Below are 18070 nucleotides of genomic sequence, written 5' to 3' on the forward strand. Positions count from 1 at the left end.
TGGATAATGTTCCTGTTATATATGTACATGGTATGGCATTTTTGCCTTTTTTCTACTTTAATCTAAATATTTTGTGCACTTCAGAAAAAAAAATGCAATGTAATGTTGTTTTTTTTAGATTTGCAAATGGCAGTGAATGGTACTGTCCATCTGTTAGTTGTACAGACATTCATGGTCCCCAGATGATGTGTCTTAATGACTTTGAATTGTGATTTTTTTGTAAAATGTCTCAACATTTGGACGAATTGTCATTTTTGTTTAATACACACATTCATGTCCCCCCAGGATGTACTGTAAAGTGTTATAATACTTTGGTTTATGACCCAATACATGCAAAACTAATGATATTCCCATCATCCTCAGCTGTGATTCGTGTTTATTGGGTGACATTTTAGAATACAGCCCATGCTTTACTCTGTAATTCTGCTCTGTGAATCAGGTTCCAATAAAATACTTCCCGGTTCCCCGCTAAACCAAAATGATAAACATGGTAAATATTGTGCACATGTTAGCATGCTGATGTCAGCATTTAGCTCAGAGCACCACTGTGCCTAAGTACAGCCTCACAGAGCTGCTAGCATGGCAGTAAACTCTTAGTCTTGTTCTTTTACAAGGTACAGGAACAAACTTTGCAAAATCACAACAGACCAGGCCTTTGATGTTTTGTGGTTATAAGACCAAGCCTTTGTGTAAGGATTTGAAGCAGAGGAAGCTTCTGAGATAACATGATGCAAGGATCAGAGAAGAATGGGAGAGAGAGAGGGGTTGATGATGGAGGCAGAGTTTTTTTGTTCCTCTCTTTCTCCTAATGCTCGGCTTATCAACAAAGCCAGGTACCAATCTGCCTCCCTTCCACTGCATTCCTCTGTGGAAAGGCATCTAGCCTGGATATTCTGCAGCTGAATGTTATGCACTCTCCAGCTAAGGACAGACACACACTGAGACAGAAAAAAAAATGTTATTTTTTTTTTCCTGGTAGCACCTGCTTTTCTCCAACTTGTGGTTACTGTGATTGTGCCCTTTCTCATGCAGTCTCTAATCATCAGCCTCTATCTGCGCACCATGTGTGACAATGTAAATGGGCCAGGGAGAGGGAAAACGAGTGACATTAAGTGCAAGTGCGAGCCATGTGGCAGCTTGTGTGTCTGCGAGCAGCTGGAGGAGCTCGAACCACAACAACATCTTCAAGGAGCGAGGTCAGGTTTCTATCACACCACCCACTACGCAGCAGGCTGAATATAACAGGGCAGGTAGGCAACCTGCCAAAATTATATGTATTACGAACACTTCTCTTGCTTATGTTCATCCTGACCTAGTTGTGTGGTGTATTTCAACATATTTCCTAAAACTGAAGTTCATGAAAGAGTTTGCATGTTTTAGCCTACTTTGATATGGTTTGTGTTTGAGATGATTCACCTGGGCTGACAGCCAGAAATGTGCGTGTGTACAATTCATCATACTGTTTGCCATCAACCATCTTCCTGTCAGTCTCCTCTGGTGTGTTGTACAGCTACAGCAAACACAGACAATGAACAAACAGCTCCTTGCAGGTCATTTTAATGTAGTTTTACCCTCTTCAGACAATAAATTAAACTTTTCTGATGTGGTTGCTTTAATTCGGTTCTATATATACAATGTGTCCCACAGCCCTTATAAAGATTGCTCTATTTAAGCCAAGATTCAACCTCCAAGAACATTCTGTCACCTCAGTTTATTCCAGGATTTCTGTAAACACTAATGGAGTCCTGGCAGTCATGTTTTCCATATTTGCTCTTTTCATGTTGGAAAACAACCTGAAAGGACTTCATCGTGACCACAAATCGATATTATTTCTTATACCCAATTCTATTAACATTATTTATACCTGAATTCATACAAGGTGGGTAAAGTGGGGGATTGTTTTCTCTGTTGCAATGACTGAAGCCATTTGTAGGGCTTCCCTCCTGACACTGATGACGTGGTAGCAATCGAATTGAACGTGCTTATACATCCGAACGTGTACGTCACCGCGTTAACGCGAAGCAATGCGTGAGCACGTCCGAACGTCCTGTGGCGTGGTTAGCTACTCTGGCTAACGATTAGTCTTCAGCTGGGTGCAAGTTGCCTCGAGGGAATTGTAACTTAATCTAATTTATGTCAGCACCGTGACACACTGACGCCCCCCAAACAATCATGGAAAATAGATTAAAACCGAAAACCTAATTACCGAAGTAGCTAAAACAAGCTTTGAAGCTAATCTTCTGTCGAGCACGAGTGAGGCTGGACGCTGAACACACCTGCGGCGCGAAGGTAAGGCTAAGCGGCGAACTAGCTAGCGGCTAGCGTTAGCATTTACGTTAGCGGCTAGCGTTAGCATTGGCCTTCTCTTTTAAGACTTCTTTTTTACCTTATTTCCATTCTCAGTCGTTTTTATCGCGTGGGCTAAGAGTGTGTTTGTGTTTCCGTGACTGAGGCGTCCCTGACATGAGTTGTGAAAACAGGAGGAGCTCTTGATAGTCTTTTTAAATCCCTATTGTAATTGTTTTCAGTCATTTTACCGACATTTTGCATCTCCTTGTAATATTGTGTGCCATCCTGGTCATTTTAACTCAGTTTATAGCGGTCTATCATGTCGTTGTCATCGTTTTGTGTATATTTATGGTCATTTTGTGTTAACTTTACACCTGAATATCAACGTTAGCAATAGCAAATTTGAGGTGCCGCCACGGCTACACCCTAACAGCGTTAACAGTGTACTGACTGAGTTTGAAGTCCATATAATTAAATCTCTAGGAGGAGTTTGTTCAAATACAATATCCCCAAATTTGTGTACTTAAGACAAAATGGCGGATTTCCTGTTGGTTTCAGGTCATGGCGTCAGAAGACATTTTGTACATCTGGGCATGTTATTTATGTGTCCACAGCTCGACGAGGGATCACTTTTGAATGTGTCCGGGGGACGCTATAGAGCCGTTTTGCAGCGCCCATTCATAAGTCCCCTAAAATATACTAAAAATATGTACATTTTCGCCAGGTCTGACGTATGTGAGTTTGAGAGTGTGAGTTGTTGGCCCTCAAAAAGGCGATTCATTTCGGACGATGATAAAAATGATCACCGTACTTCTTTGCATGCTTTAGTGCTTTTGTGCCCTAATAAGAAAAGTAATATGTAATGGTAAACGTTATCTAATATTAGAGGTAACAGTAAAAGTAAACTGTAATATAAAAGTAATGCAGAAGTAATGGTAATCCAAAAGGGAAGGGAAAAGGCCACGTTATGGTTAGACATAAATAACTTGTTAAACGTTCTGTTTCAGCTGTAATGTTGAATATCTATCTGTCTTTTCATGGTTAAACTGTTAATGGGAATAAGTATTAGTGTATTGATCATTTTCCTTTTGTATGTTTGTCTTTGATTTTATCCAGGTGTCACCACTTCGTCCACGACGTCGTCCACGATCGGCGAGCCGTCTTCGTACAATGAAGAAGTTCTTTGAGACCAGGACGGAGGCCTCCAGGTAATTCACAAACAGCCTTACATCAACTGTCCAACACAGAGCACTGATATTGTTTATGTTCATTATTCAGTATATCAGAAAAGTGCAATAATAGAAGTAATCTGCAATGTATAAGTAATCTGTATTAATAGAAGTAATGTAAAAGTAATTAGCAACATCAGAAGTAAGATGTAATAGTCAAAGTAGTCAGTTACTAGATGTATTTTGCAACAGTAAATGTTATCTGTAAATTTAGGAGTAATATGTAATGGGAAAAGTAATCTAATATTAGTGCAGGGCTCCAGACTGCGACGAGTTAGTCGCATTTTGCGACCGTTTTTAAAAGACTGTGCGACTAAATTTTACGAGTAGGAGCACCAGTGCGAGTTGCAAATATGCCTGCAGCCCTGTAGGTTCGAGCCCAGTGTTTTCTAAACACCACTTTATTTGTTGCGGCCCAAATCATTTATGTTCGCTCCTGCTTCTCTGTCCGGGCGGGGCTGCAACCTCAGTGCGTGCGCTACGCACACGCGAAACGGAAGTCAATCGGCCGTTACTAGAAGTGCATTAAAAAGTAAAATATACTGGCCTTTACCTCGTCTTTATCAAATCACCTGTTCAACAAGCGATATTTTAAACATTTGTTTGCAGTCTTTTGACATTAACACAACTACAGCGCGCTGGTTATGCTAATGACCAATTGTTGTTAATAAGCCAAAATGAAAGCTATCTGTATGCAGTCTAACTGGTGAGTTTGCCTCTAATCTTAAAATTTGCCAAATTCTTGTAAACTTTACTTGATAAGACAAAGCAGCCCCTGGACATTTTAGATTTCTTCCCAGTGAGATATTGAGTTCACAGTGATTTTACTGTTGCTGCTCCAGAAACATAAAAATTATTTTAAAAAGCAGTTTAGTAATGAAAAAGAACCAGTAACAGTATTAGCTGGACTGGTAAGTGTCTGGATGGATAAAGATAAAATCCTAATGATCCCATCCCTATAACTGGTCAGAAGCTTCACCCTGACTTTAGGCTGATGAGCAAATCACTTTAAGTCTGGTTTAACCAGTGATATTCTATGATTATTATTTTCTATTGCGCATAGTGGGATCACTCTTAAAAATGTGAAGGATTACTTTATTTTCTCCCATATTAAAGTATACGTATAAGTCAATGTGATTGAAAAATATCTTCAGTTTGATTGTACAAGATGATAAATTCTTAATTATGTGTACGTGCTAGACACACAAGACTACACTGTACAAAAACAACAACCAGTAATACACTCATTTACTTAAAAATGTTCACATAAGCTGCAGCTAAGACCTTGGTAAATTTGGTTGTAATTCATTAAATGAAAACAATGTAAAACAGACATTTTAAACATATGTATGTACGTGACCGTTTGTGGTGGAAGAAATGCTCAGACTTTTAAATGAAGTATAATAAACAACACAAGTTAAAATTTAAATTCAAACTGATAGTGTTTATTATTGTTGAGCAGTTTACAGTATCATACATGATTGCTTTAATGATTAGTTGATACACATCAATCATTTTACTTCCTCTCAAATATTTGTTGTTGTTGGCTCTTCAGAAGGTGATGACCGTCACCTGTCCATTTTCGGAAACAGCCTCTGTTTGTGAAATGTTGTTTCAGCTGTAATGTTGAATATTTCTCTGTGTTTTCATGGTTAAACTGTTGATGAGGAATAAGTAGTAGCGTATTGACCATTTTCCTTTCTCTGTTTTTCTTTGATTTCCTCCAGAAGTCACAATCGCAGAGACCCATTAAAGATGAGAGACGTTGTCCATGATGTCGTCCACAAACGGAGTTGGGACCAGGACAGAGACCTCCAGGTAATTCACAAACAGCTTTACATCAACTGTCCAACACAGAGCACTGACATTAAATTGTTTATGTTCAGTATATCAGAAAAGTGTAATAATAGTAGTAATCTGTATTAATAGAAGTAATGTAAAAGTAATTAGCAATATCAGAAGTTAGATGTAATAGTCAAACTAACCTGTTACTTGATGTAGTTTGCAACAGTAAATGTTATCTGTTAATTTACAAGTAAGATGTAATCGGTTAAAGTAATCTGTAACACTAAAGCAATGCAGAAGTAAAAATGTCACACGACACAGTAAAGCATAAAAAATGAAAAAGGCTAACCCTAACCCTAGGCTACAAATATTCACTTTCATACAATATTAAACAGACCAGCAAAATGTTAATTGTTCAGAAGCATTTACTTTGAGGTAAGAGTAATATAACAACATGTAAAAATTATAAACAAGACAATATACACAGTAATAGATTGGATTTGAATACTGATATTATACTGTGTAGAGGTGTGAGTGTTTCTGTGGGGGGAAAAAAAAGGTAAGATGGCTGCGTTAAGATAGTTTCTTTGTCTTAAGCCACATTTCATAGTAAGGTTAGCACAGTTAGGACATTTCAGGAAAGAAAAAATACATTATTTGATCAGTGTCTGTGACTAACACATGTTCTTGTCTTTGCAGGAGGAGAAGACGACAGCAGCTGAGGACCTGAAGTGGATGAAAGAAAACAAGTGTTGAGAAGCTGAAGAAGACCTCCACCATCTGACTGCTGTAAACACTGCTGGTTTCCTGTTAAAGTGAAAACACTTTGTTTTTCCCTCCACCGTCTGTAATGTAGTCCAGTGACCACAAGGAAGCACTTGTTAGAGCTGGTTAGGGTTAATAGTTATGAGCACATTTTCCACAGACTAATGTCTTTATTAAACACCTGTGTGAACATTCAACTGCTTATGATAAAACTAATTAATTAATAATTATACAATAAGCAGTTAAATGATCACACAGGTGTTTAATAAAGACATTAGTCTGTGGAAAATGTGCTCATAACTACATTAACCCTAACCAGCTCTAACATCTGTCATTATCTTTGCTGCAGTTTGTTAAATGTTGTTCCAAATAAAATCATTAAAAGTGTCTTCCTAAACTTCTGAGTTGCATTTCTTTATTTTGAGACTGCTGTTATACAAATCATTTAAAAAAAAAAAATGTTATTTTTTTTAGGGTTTTATACTTTTAAAAGGTTTTACACTTAATGTTTAAAGGTTTTCAATGTATTAAAAGTGTTTCTATTCTAAAGTTTTATATTTTTATACACATTTTTAGACTTATTTTTTTGCAGCTACAATGTTGAAAAATACTAATTAATACTAACTAAAACTGATAGGTTACAGCAGCATTTATTTGTTGCCATTTGTTCCAGACAAGGTTTTAAAATGTCAAACTGCAGCTGAGATAATGACAGAGTCAGACTGAAAAGAAGAGACTAACACTGACCTTCTGGAAATGTCTTCACATCTGTCTCTTCTTTCTGTGATATAATGGTTGAAGCTTGAATCCTGTGGAGAAAAACACAACATTAATATAAAGATGTGACTTTTAACACATCAAAATAATGTACTGTACATTCATGAACTATGTAAATAAACTTTAATAATGAGTTATGTCTTTTTGTGACAACTGTTCATACTTCAAATCAATTACTGAAGATATATAATTTAAGTGCTCTGTGTTGGCCAGTTGATGATTAATTACCTGGAGGCCTCAGTCCTGGTCTCAAAGAACTTCTTCATTGTATGAAGACTGATCGTGGACGAAGTGGTGACACCTGGAGGAGATGACAAGAAAAAGCATCACATCTTTAAGTATCAATAACAATACATATTTGGGAAAAATTTACTGAAGTGATTTTCTAAAATTTCTATATTAATTGTCAACAAATTACTGTAGAAATCATGTATATTAAAAACTTTCACTTAAGTCCATTTTTGAAAGCAGGGTTTTAACTTCTGGTATTTTTAATTATACTTCAGCCCACAGGCAGAAAATTAACTCACAACTATTCTGAGTTTTTAAAAATTATTATAGCTAGTACTATTTTCTGACAATTTATAGACACAATTAATCAGTTATTATTATATTCAATACTAAACTCATTAAACACCAAGGATTTAAACAATAACACTGGTCCTAACAATAATTCAGCTCATCAACACATTTTTTCACTTACCTGTTTAGTTTGTCAGGTGAGACCTGGTGTTTCTGTCCAGGCTGCAGCAGCTGAACCAGTAAACCTGGAAAACACAAGTACAACACTTGAAAAACAAATTACCTCATTAATAAAGAATAGTTAATCTCCAAAACCTGAACGGTGTGGAAACTAAACACAGTGTGAAAACAAAACACTAAAACCTAAACAATCACACTTTGAGTTTTGTGGTGAAAAAATTAATTGTGTTACTAGAATATGACTTTGTTGAGCTCAGACAGAAAAGACATTTTTAAAATATATATTTTTTAATAATAATTTCTGAAAGCTCTTTCATTGTGACCTACTCTTGAGGCTTGAAACTTGTGGAGGAGCACAGAGTTAAAAATCTAGTTTTCAAGCTTGTATTTAACAACACTGAGTCTCAAGTCACCACAAACAAAAATCGAATCAATAATATACACAGCAGGGGATCAATGGATGACTATGGACAGGTTACTACCACAAAGCTACAAAGACACACAAAACGACAGAGGCAAAAACTCGAGTCGCAAAATGATCACAATGAGATGCTTAACTGCCACACTGAAACACAAAATGACCCCAAAGAAACATTAATTACCTGGAATAGACACAAAACGTCAAAGACACAATATGATGCGAAACAACCATAAAGAAGCTGACCATAAGTAGATGAACACAGGCAGCTAGAAACGCAAAACGATGCAATACCACCACAATTAGACACAAAATGATCACATCGTTCACATCGATCACAGAGTTATCGTAAAGAGATGCAAGCGGAGTCGTAAGGCTAAAGCTAACGCTCGACTCTAATGCTAAAGCTCGTAGCTGATGCTAACGCTAACACCCAGGTCTAAAACAGTCAGGTAGAGACGCATAATGACATAAATATACCACAATTAGACACAAACCGGTGACAACGACACGATAAACCACCATAAAACACCAAAACAAGGAGACACAAATGTAGTTAAAGTGTAAACAAATACAAACAGTGGTTTACACAGATCGCTAAGAGCCTATTGTGTTAACCGTTCACCGTCCACCATCACAAGGTAATGCTAATGCTAACGCTAGCCGCTGACTGTGTGCCTTACCTTCGCGCCGCAGCGTCTAGTCTCACTCGTGTTCGACAAGTATCCAGGCTTCTTCGGTAAGGATATTTTCTCACAGTACTAATAAACGGAGGCGGCGGTCCAAAGGTCCGTGTACATAACGGCCAATTGATTATCATTTTGGAGTGGGAAAACAGTCTTCGATCGATCCGAGCAACCAGATACTATGCACACCTGTGAACAATTTGGGAGTCGTTGATTGCATTTCCACTTCCGGGCTTCAGTCGCGTTCCTCTGACGTCATACGCAAGCGAACGATTTACCCGGGATCTGTCCAATCACACACGAGAAGTGTTGTCCCACCACTTCTGCAATTTGAAATGCGTCTTTTGAATTGCTGTTTTTAGCCACAGTATGGCTTGAATATCGTTTATTAAAACCTGTTTTTTCCTAAAATGGATTAAATAAAATGCTGTGAAATAATGTATCTTTTTGTAAAACCTATCATCCCTTATTGAAATAAGAGGACTATGTTATTTCTCTTCCTCTTTGAGGTCATGCAGTCAATGATGGTCATTACTTTGATAGAAAGTGCAGCCTCAATAGATTCAAGGCAACAAAAATACTCATGTGTTTATGGTTAAAACCACGACTCACTGTGTCTTGATTTGAAAGCTTCAGTTGTTCTCCACTGTCCATCAAACGACTCCTCTGTTGTTAATGATAACACTGTCTATTGTTATTGTTCTGTTTACCTGCACATGTGGAGTAATCCTGTGATGAATGAACAAACAGTCAGGTGTTGAGAGGCACTCTGGGAAATTTAGGAATTTACTGAGGTCAAGTGGGTTCATCAACAGAACAGAACATGATCGTGACAGATTGTTGATACAGTATACAACAGTGGAAGATAACATTATTCAAAAGGCGTTAAGTTCAAGTTCAAGTCAATAACATACACCCCAGAACAATGACAAACACAATCCAGTGCAGTACATGTTTAACAGCTTTTCCCTAAGCCCTTTGTATGCCAGGATTTAAACACAGAGTACTACAATAAAAGTTACTCCTCTTTAAGTGAGCAGAAGCATGACTCAAAGCAAGAACAAAACAAAAGGCGACGTCTCCTCCCATCACACTTCACACTAGTATCACTTTGCATGCCAGGCACTCTGGCACTCTGAGGAATGGAAGCATTATATAGGGATGAAGCCAGCCAGACTTAAAGTCTGGCTGTTGATGGGAACAAACATCCGCCCTGCTCCTCCTACGCTTCACACCAAGCACACAACACATAGGATCTAATGAACCACCATCTGGCGCTACAGCAGACCTGGGCGTCTGCCCTGCACAGGCAACTCACAGAAACAAGTTCCCAAGTGGCTTCACCATCAAGATCAAATTCACAATTGCAGTGAGGGTTCAGCTTCAGATGTTGGCACCAAGTGCAGGCTAAAAGAGATGCATTCAGTATTGTCATAATGTAAGAATTACTGTCAATTCATTTGTCTGGAAGCTGAAACATCAGTGTTGTTTGTTAGCTGCAAAACAGGAGTGTTTTTAATCAAGAGCTCACATTTGTCCATGTGTCAGCATTGCGTTAACATATTTATGGTGCTACTAAATGCTCATTTATTCCATTTGGCTGTATAAAAAAGGGCAGGTAATGGCAATGTGTGCTTGTGCTGTAATAAAAGAGCTGAAATGAATTTCTCTGTGTGCATGAAGGCAAAGCGATGAGAGATCACGATACAGGCAGCTGAAGGTTTGCACACACAATAGGTCTAATTCAGCACACAAAGGCAGCACATTGTGTAGAGGAGATGTGAGCGATAGCAGAAATGAATAGCAATTGAAAGGTGTGAATGGCATCTCTCATTAAAAGCAAACACGCAGAGAGGCAAATAATCTTCTGATCCAGACTATTCATGCTTGTTTTAGTTGGACGTTCACACTGCTTCCATGTGTGAGAGAGCTGTCAGCTGCAGAATTACTGCAGTGGGAGTTTTTTTGTCGTTTCAGAAAGGAAAAGGTCTCTTTTTGTCTACCTACCCTGCTGCCAGGGCGCAAACGAACTCTCTCCTCCAATGTGGGGTTTTGTTGTCACCCTCCAGGCTCAGCCGATGCCGGGTTTCCACGGTGACGGAGGCGTGAAATGTGCCCTGCAGCCAGGCTGTACAGTATGAGTGGCCATACCGTTTCATTTCTTTGTCTCCTGACCATTCAGCATGGCAGCAACAAACAAATCAATACAGCCTGGCGCACACGTGCATGTTGTAAATTCCTACAAGCTGCAGCACAGCCTCCAGAGCTCCTCAGGCCTTTTCTGAAGTAGAGATGGAAAGGCAAAGGGGAAGGGGTCATCAGCAACAAGGATCAAAAACTTTGGTTCAACCATTTAAGCTTAAAAATCCCTGTTTTTGTACACTGACACACTTCATTGTTAAATCTGGAGCAATGAAAGCTTCTGTGCCTGAAATGAATGAAGATTACTACAACAGCATTATCATACTAATGATTACTATTATCATTAACATTGTAAGAGTTACAATAACGATCCTACAATCATCCTCACGACTTTAACAATTAGGATCAGTGTGATTCTGATTATTATTACATCTATCTATCTATCTAGAAAATATGGAACATGTATATAATTTACTGTCATAACCTTTTTTGACATTAAACCAACTGTAAAACCAAAGGCACTGTACCAACAAACAGAAGTCTCATTTTGTTGACTTTCTTTTGCCTGGGTGTGTGACTGTTTTCTTTATAAAACCACCAGCTCAGCAGTGACTCTAATGAACTGCTTATTGTCTTTGTATAAGAGCCTGCTGCTGATTAAATGTGGTCATGGTTACATGAGTTGTCTTGACTTCTTGGTCTTTGCCAGCTGCTTTTCACCGAGTCTGAGCCCTGCCACACAGACCTATTAGCAAATTCTTCTGTGGGCTTAACGTCACTTCTGAGCAGTGGGTGTAGACGTGATTGCTCATATTCGGGCATGTTTCCAAATACTTAAGTAAAATATTACAGTGTAAGCTTTCCATCTTTGCCAGGGTAATCCTGATTTAATTTTGGTCGGCTGATTAACATTATATCTTGCTATCTATTTGCCAGAGGTTTCTCATGGGGGCTTTGTTACGTTTTAAGCACAGTGAAGGTAAGAGAATTAGCCTGCATTACTGTGTAACTGATCTGATTTCAACTGGGAAACTCCTTCTTTCTCTCAAACCTCTCAGATCAAGGCAACTTGAGAGCAGTGTGGTCACCGCTTTATTGTGCTTGTCACTACAGTTCACTATGATGAGATAAAGCAGATTGAAGTTACAGGGGAAAGTTAAATTCTTTGGGTTGGTTTGATGAAAGACATCAGAGCGGTGAGGTAATTTTATATTAGCAACGAGGGCACGAAGCTGAGGGGGATGTCATAACTGCTGCTTAATCTCTTGCTCTAAATTTGGCTGCAGGAGTTGTTGTGAAATACATGTTCACTTTTTTATCTGAGGGTAAGATGAGATTGATACCACTCTTCACAGTCATGAGTGGTCTTCTTTTGCTTGATTTTGAACTGAGCTCTTTGACTTTCAAACAATAAATATTAACAGTCACTTCATACTGAGATAGAGGACCTGGTCTCTCGTACCCCTGAGCCTGGCCTGGTCAGTAGTCCATCCATGCTTATCTACATAACTGTCTTGTGCCAGACCAGAGGCATTTGTTAAATCCTTACACAATACAAAGTGTAAAAAGTTGCCTGAGGAGATTTCCATTCATCCAGGTCATGGTTATCTAAGAAGGATAGAATCGAGGACAACTGGACTTGGTCGTAGAGACTTGAAGATGTTTCACCTCTCATCCAAGAGGCTTCATCAGTTCTGACTATTGGTCTACTCTTCTAACTCTTGGTAAGAAAGCGAGTGAGTGCACTTCTGGAAATGTTCCATTATATAATAATACACTGTGGCAGGGCTTTTGTTTAAAGATCCACTGAGAGATGCGTCTGTAATTCCCACTCTCATGCTTTCAGGACATAATGAGTTTAGATACTACTGTAGTTAACATGATCTAATGAGGTCAGAAAAGGGTTAACCGTGTCCACCATCTCTAACTGCTCTGAAATGACTGTGGAGTCTGCAGGCATAGGCCCCAGCACCAGGCGAGCTGAACGAGGCCGGAGGAAGGAGGGTAACTCATGACGACAGTTGGAAAGAGCAGTCGATGTTCTGCAGTGTCATGTTGTGATCAGGCATCACAGGCACTTCTCCTCTACAGCCGAAATACACAAAGAGCCTGACAGAGACAGCAGAGCAGAGCAGGAGGGAGGGAGCGAGCGGACATCCACTCAAGGGCGGTGGATAGAGGGGAGCATTCATACCCTGCACTAGTTTCGAGTTTTAGGTGGATGACTTTGCTCTCTCTCTCTCTGTCTGGCTGTTTCTTTTGCTCTTTGTCTTTCTCTCTCTCTCTCCTGGCTCCTCTCTCTGCCCGAGGCGAAGCAGAAATCAGCTGATGTCTGCACAAACACAATGACCCCAGGTCTTGTGTGTTCTTGAACCAGCAAAGAAAGACAAAACAGCAAAGAAAAGAATAATGGAGAGAGTGGAAAGAGGACGAGTTGTTTGGAGAATTGTCAAAAATTAATTAAGCATTCCTGCTTTGTCACTGTTCCTTGATGGCAGCCATTTTATCAAGGCCCCTGATGAATAGAAGTCTTACTAGTACTACTCATTAAAAGATATTGATCTTAGCACAGATAAAGAGGTCATACACCGCTCAGGGAGGTAACTGATAGATGGGGAATAGATAAAACTGATCCTGTCTGCCACAGTCCCACCAGTGTTTTAACCACAAATGTTGTTGTGTTGTGTAAACTTCTGTCTCTTTGTTTTTTCTGCTTTGCCAGTTGTGTTTTGGTTTGACGACACAAATGGCAGAGGAGGCCCACAGGTACGGTGCACTCACCTTTATGTCACTTCTTATTTAGGTCAGGAGGGGTCAGATGTACTGGCGCAACAGGTCACTAACCATGAACAAATAGACATCTGTTCATCCAGCAGCGTGTGTAGGTGGATGTACACGTGTGTGCTCGGACCACCATGACTTTATACCTACAGAACTATTTTTTATTCATGCACGCTGCTTAAAGGTTATCTGCACAGACAGATTATGAGAGGATGGACCCCTGTGCAGAGACAGGTAAGAGGCTCCCAACTGAGGATCTCCAGACTGAATAAGACACTTCTTTTCTTTCCAAAACCTCTGTGCATCTGCTATTTAAATTATGAATAGGATTATGCTTTTTTTTTTCTTTTTTTTTTTTTTTTACCAATGATGCATTTAATAGTTTTTTTTACTAAGCACTTGTACTGTAGCACTCTTGTTTTTTGTTTTTTTAGGGATTTTTGTTTGAGAGCACGCTTCCAATTTTTGATGACATCTGCCTCTTGCTCCCATTGAGCTTGAATGCACTTGTTGTTAAGTGGCTTTGGACAGAAGTGTCTGCCAAACAAATATAATGTAACATAACATTTACATTCATTTTGCCTTGTTTTTATGATCGGCTGCACTTGATAAGTGTTTAATGACAGCTTCAGAACAAATTTCTGGCAACTGTCACAGTTGATGTGGTAATTTTGTACAGCAGGAATTTGAATTTTCTACTCTGTCTCTCAGAGAGCACTTGTCAGTCTGACAGACTGTATTATATTGTTCTCTTTCTCCTCCAACAAGTGGTTGAAACACCAAATGTTAAATGTTTGTTCTCTATCATTATTGATTCAGTTTTTTGTTTTTGTATGACACAGTCGTCGTCCTAATGCCCTTCTACTGGCAGACATCAATTAACCAAGTCTTCACAGAGCTGATAGGCAGGAGAAGGGAGAATGGCGAAGACTGGCTGGCGTTTTGCAGGTGAATGGCATCAAACAGGCAGAGATGATGAGTGTGAGGAGGCAGCGGCACTGGCACAGGAGACACAAGATTAGAACAAACACAAGAGATTCACAAGAGATATACTCAGAGTTCAACAAGCCGCTGAGAGTCCCCTGGTATGGTGGAATAATCTGACAATGTGTGGATGAAAAGCTGGGGGTTCTTACAGTATTCTGCGGTAGATGACTGATGAGAAACAGGTGTGCTGATGAACCAGGTAAGCAGGGTGCAGAGCCGTACCCCAAACACACACACACACACACACACACACACACACACACACACACACACACACACACACACAGACGAGGGGGAGAAGGCACTAGGGAAAACAAGGAAACACAAGAAAACCTTGGAGCCACAGGTGGAGCTGTGACAGGACTGTTTCTCATCTATGTCCACAGTGACTGGTTTATGTCTACTTGCAAGCTGTTCTATTCATCTCCATCTTTTCAAACACAAGACAAAAAAAAATTATAAATAGCTTCTCTCAAAAGGATCCTCTCCTAATCTATCTTTAAAGAGGTTTGGAAATGTGCATTTCCTAAAGCCAAGAGATTTTCTCATAAGGTGGAAGGGAATAAACAGCAGAGGGAAAGGCAGTTATTTCTCATGCACTCACATCGAAATGACTGCTGTCCACCCACACAAAGACGGCAGGTATAATCAGACTGTCAGTCAGTAGGAGAGAGGGCAAAAGCATTTCACAGTCAGAGTGAAATGAATGCAGGTCATAGACTTATCTATGCATGTAGGTCAGAAAGACACCAGCAAAAGCATGCCTTTGGATTATGGACACCTCCACCCGGATCCAGCTCCATGTTGATGCTGAGAAGGTGTAACTGAGTCCTCCTGTCAGAAGGCTAATCCCTCACAGGGACGGATTTAGCAGCCACATCTCATCAAGCTTTCATCTGAGTCCAGATCTGATGTCATTGAATCCGCTGCCCTTAGTAACAGAGTTATGTTAAGAGCAAACGGCTTCACACCTGCTCGGCATCAGCACTGAACTGATGCTGCTGCCGTTTCAGGAGATAGACGGCTCCTTCCTCATCAACAAAGAGCATCAGGAAGATTTGGAGCAGGTCAATGCAGACTGTCAAATGCCAGCGGGGTGTGCTGGTGATGAAGAGGAGATCTGAGGCAGCCTCAAAGCTCTGATCAGTCATCCCCAACCCAAACCCCCTAAACCCCCTCTGGTGCCTGCGGGGCCGTCTGCAGACACCCTGCACACCACGCGCAATTACACTTTAAGCTGTTCCCAAGCACAATTACCTTCGTTCCTTAGCAAAGCAACACATGGTATTGCAATAATGCATGGAATGGTCAATGATGGCTTGAGTGAGTGTGTTTGTGTAAGGGGGGAGGAGTGTTAAGATAGTAACACTACCCTTTATTCTGTCTCCCAGGTGGAAAGACCACACTGTGATCAAAGTCTCTTTGAAGGTCTGTGTTTATGGAGTTAAAATGGCCACTCCACTTTAGAGATGTCTGACTGTGTGTTATCTCGTATTGATAATCTGCCAAAAAACAGCACAGGTAGTAAAAAACCATGTGCTTTTTATCCATGCTAGCAACATGACTCCAGGGCAGTGTTGATCAGCTGGTGCACACTGAAATATCTCAGCTAACTATTGGATAGATTGCCATGAAATCTGATGCCCTTAGGATGGATTAACTTCAGTCACCCCTTCATTTTCTACCATGTTGCGCCATAATGAGGCCAAAACTTATGACTTTATGAAGCTTTGTGTTAGTGCAAGCAGAGGACAGAACCTGGGCTCATGCCACATTAATGCTCAGTATCATTCATCAGCTACTGGCTACCAACTGACTAGTAACTTCCAATTACATTCAGTGGTGAGTCTAAAACAATCAATTCTCTACTTATTCCTAATGGCTGCACTAATTGCACCCAGTGAGTTAACTGTAGAGACCTAAGTGACCAAAACAACAAAAATATGACTCATGTCGTAAAAAACTGTAATTAGCAATTAAATAGAGAAAGAATTTAAAAAGTCAACAATTGTGTAGATGTGTTTAAAGTGTGGGAGTGTGTGGCTGAGGTTGAGGCAGTTTGGAGTCAAACGTGCACCTCTCCACATGCACTTCCTTTGAGGGCTCCACGCACGGCTTGGTGCCATCAATTGTTAGAGATGGTGAAGTGATTAATTTCTGTGTCAGGTCTTGGGGCTGATTGGACAAGCCTTTGGGGAGAGCTGGATTGATTGGATGGTTCCTGTTTCTGTATAGCTGCAGTGGTTGTGATGGTGGAGAGCGGGAGGCGGGGGGTGAAGAGGTGTGGGGGTGAGGAGGTAAACCGTGGCTCGCTCTCTCTCTCCCTCTTGCTCTCTCCCCAGAGATCGGCTGCAAATTAATACAAATCAGAGCCCTCTTCTCTGCCCGAGCCTTGTCGCTCACCTTCCCCCCAGGTAGGAAAAAGGAGAGAGGACGACGGAGCAGGTGCAGCCAAGTGCAGAGCAATCGGAGGAGAAATGATTGGAATATCAGTGAGCAAGTGCTTTTGTGCTTGAGAAACAATGTGTGTGTGTGTGTGTGTGAAAGAGAGAGAGAGCGAGAGATCAGAGGAAGATATGGAAAACTATTATCACAAAGCCTTGGAAAAACATATGGCGCTCCAGTTTTGCTACTGACACCTGTGTAGATACTAGTACGTCTTGGTTAAGCAGCTGAACAGATGTTTGAATTTTTAAACCTTCAGCTGTCATTTGGATCAAAACTTATTCAGGTACTGCAGCTCAACAGACAGAGACAAACCTGGATGTAAAAACGACTCACATCAAATCCTTTCTGTATTCGTGTGACTCAGTATGAATTTAAGCCTAGTCAGTGATGGTTGTCATGTGAGACCACACAAAGAGGACAGCAGCGGCACAGTGATGGTGGCAGAGTGACCCCTTCTGGTCTGATGCCCAGCACAGCCTGCTCTGCGTACCCAGTGCTCCCAGTCTGACTCAGTAGTGGTTTGTTGTGCAGAGACAACAGTCCCAGACCAACAAGGATCAAAGCCATTTGTGCAACAACCAAATCCACACCTGTTTCTTAAATCCACTTTGAATATAGTTCTGTATCAGTATTTCTAAAATGTCTGATTCAGTTCTACGCTTTGGTGGGTATTGATTCCTTCTTGTTGTGCATCAAAAACATCATTTAAATGGGCACATGATACAGTCCAAATTCACTGTGTGATCTTCCTCATTTCATTAATGAGACCGGCCTGTCTGGTTCTACTACTGCACAGCAGAGGTCTGTGAGTGTTGTTTGTGTGTCTGCAGAGAGTTTGACATAATACGTTTGAGTGCCAGAACGTGTGTGATGTTAATCCTCAGGGGACAATAGTGACACTTCGGACTGACAAATACTTTTAATCTCTCTTTCATAACACAGCATGTCACTGCGGAAAGAGAGTACCTCTGATAAACCGCAGCCTGTAGACCATGTCAAGTACAGCTCTGTGAGAATAACCTTGGACACTCCTTTGATGGTGGCGACACATGGAGATTAGA

General features: G+C 40.3%; 2 long non-coding RNA genes across 2 annotated transcripts; one reads left to right on the forward strand and one right to left on the reverse strand.

Moving 5' to 3' along the window:
* Window positions 1-1302: 1302 nt before the first annotated feature.
* On the forward strand, window positions 1303-6237 carry LOC108885789 (uncharacterized). The gene is made up of 4 exons (XR_001961293.2): window positions 1303-2289; window positions 3406-3497; window positions 5246-5336; window positions 6003-6237. It is a non-coding gene; the product is annotated as an uncharacterized LOC108885789 (long non-coding RNA).
* On the reverse strand, window positions 5331-11173 carry LOC108885790 (uncharacterized). Its single transcript, XR_001961294.2, has 5 exons — window positions 8649-11173; window positions 7549-7612; window positions 7074-7146; window positions 6816-6877; window positions 5331-6029 (listed from the first exon to the last, which is right to left on the reverse strand). It is a non-coding gene; the product is annotated as an uncharacterized LOC108885790 (long non-coding RNA).
* Between the last annotated feature and the right edge of the window lie 6897 nt (window positions 11174-18070).

Source organism: Lates calcarifer, linkage group LG16_LG22 (assembly GCF_001640805.2).
Source record: "Lates calcarifer isolate ASB-BC8 linkage group LG16_LG22, TLL_Latcal_v3, whole genome shotgun sequence".
Taxonomy (NCBI): domain Eukaryota; kingdom Metazoa; phylum Chordata; class Actinopteri; family Centropomidae; genus Lates; species Lates calcarifer.